We start from the raw sequence: 2,503 nt of genomic DNA, 5'->3' as shown, positions 1-2,503 counted from the left end.
TTTGACTATTCCAGATCCGGAGAAGAGCTATGTGATTTATACTGATGCCTCTAACACTGGGTTAGGATGTGTCTTAATGCAAGAAGGCCAAGTGATAGCGTATGCGTCTAGACAATTGAATGCCCATGAGAAGAATTATCCTACTCATGACTTGGAGTTAGCGGCGATTATCCATGCTCTAAAGATATGGAGGCATTATGTGTATGGTGAGAAGTTTGAGATATTCTCTGATCACAAGAGTCTCAAGTACTTGTTCTCGCAGAAAGATTTGAATATGAGGCAGAGGAGATGGGTTGAGTACATGGAGGACTATACGTTCTCATTGCAATACCATCCGGGTAAAGCAAATGTAGTTGCGCAGATGCATTGAGTAGGAAGCGAGAACATGTCCGTGCTTTCGGATGATGATGAAGGAGTGGCAATTGCTGGAGTCTGCTGCTTCTTATGGTTTTGAGATCACGGGAAATGGAGGTGGAGATCCTCATAAGTGCTGTTATTTAGCACAGATGACAGTGACGGCAGAAAACACCTTGGTTCAGGAGATTGTGGATGCTCAGAATACATCGAGGGATGGACCTAGGTACCGAGGATATGTGGATAATGCTGAGGATGTTGATTGGGAAAAATCCGGAGATGGAAGCATCAGATTCAGAGGAAGAATTTGGGTGCCTTTTGATCACTCTTTGCGGAATAATATCTTGAGTGAAGCCCATAGATCGAAGTATACCATTCATCCTGGCGGTACCAAAATGTACAGAGATCTGCGTCGTCAGTTTTGGTGGCCGGGCATGAAGCGACACATTGCAGAATATGTTAAGAAGTGTGCCACATGCCAACAGGTGAAAGCTGAACACCATAGACCACCTGGTCTTCTTAAACCTCTGGAGATTCCGGAATGGAAGTGGGAGAATATAACCATGGATTTTGTATCCGGGTTACCGAGGACCAGTGAGGGAATGGATTCTATATGGGTCATTGTTGATAGACTAACCAAGTCTGCCCATTTCATACATGTTAAGACTACTTACTCTGCTGAAAAGCTAAGTAGAATCTACATGTCAGATGTACTGAGGTTGCATGGGGCACCATTATCTATAATTTCATATAGAGGTACTCAATTTACCGGTTCATTTTGGAGAAGTCTTCAAAGGGAATTGGGGACCAAACTGAAATTGATCTGACATTTCATCCATGAACCGATGGGCAATCGGAAAGAGTCATCCAAATTATAGAGGATATGCTTGGGCTTGCGTGCTTGATTTTGGGGGTAGTTGGAAGACTCATTTGGCATTGGTCGAGTTTGCTTACAACAACAGTTACCAATCTAGTATTGGTATGGCACCGCTTGAAGCGTTGTATGGCGGACCTTGAGAACACCTCTGTTGGATCAAACCGGAGATAGTATTATGTTGGGGCGAGAGATGGTTAGTGACACCACCGAGAAGATTAGAGTGATCTGAATCGGCCGCTCACAGCCGAGTCGTCGAAAAAGCTATGCAGATAGGCGTAGACGCCCCTTGGAATTTTATGAAGGCGTGGTATTTCCGAAAGTATCTCGAAGAAGGGCATTTGAGGTTCGAATGAAAGGAAACTTGCACCTAGATATGTGGGACCATTCCCGATTATTTGAAGATCTCTCGAGCTAGCTTATAAGCTCGAGCTACCGAAAAGGCTATCGCGTGTCCATAGCGTGTTCCATATCTCGATGCTATGCAAGTATGAGCCGGATCCACTACATGTTGTCGATTTGGAATCGTTGGAGTTGGAAGAAGACATTACCTATCCGGAAGGGCCAGTCCAGATCCTAGATGCGAGAGAGAAGAGATTGAGGTCCAAGGTCATTCCATTGGTAAAGGTCTTATGGAGAAATCACAATGTAGAGGAAGCAACATGGGAGAAAGAAGCCGATATGAGGCAACAATATCCAGAATTGTTCGAGCAATAAGGTATGATTTAATTTCGAGGACGAAATTTTCTTTTAAGGAGGGTAGGATGTAAAGTCCTGAATTCTTATTAAGGGTATTTTTGTAAATTTCATATTAAATCTAGGGTCATGTAGGTAAATTGGTCGTCGGGTTTACATTTCAACCGTACGTAACTTACTAAAACTTAACTCCGACTCATAAGTCACGTTAGGTAAGCGACCCATATGCGAAAATTTGACAAAATGCCGGTTAGCGGTTTTCTGCGTGCGAAGCTAGCACGAGTTAACAGCGTACACGCATGATTGGGTCATCGTTATAGCCTGCGGTGAGATAGAATATAGAAGATTAAATTTAACGGGATGGGCCGGAAAAATAATTATTTACCTTGACGCGTCAAACGAGTTGGCGGTTAGGAGTGTGAGAACCTTAAGCATAATTGTAATATATTGGGCTTGGGCCTAAATATATCGGCCCAAATAAAAAAAAAAAAACGAAATCGCGAAAACAGAAAAATCGCACTTCTTCTTCCCCAATTCGCACCTTTTTAACCTAGGAGAGAGAAACTCTAAATCGCCCAA

This window comes from Coptis chinensis, chromosome 9, assembly GCF_015680905.1.
Source record: "Coptis chinensis isolate HL-2020 chromosome 9, ASM1568090v1, whole genome shotgun sequence".
NCBI lineage: Eukaryota > Viridiplantae > Streptophyta > Magnoliopsida > Ranunculales > Ranunculaceae > Coptis > Coptis chinensis.
This window is presented reverse-complemented; position numbering follows the sequence as displayed.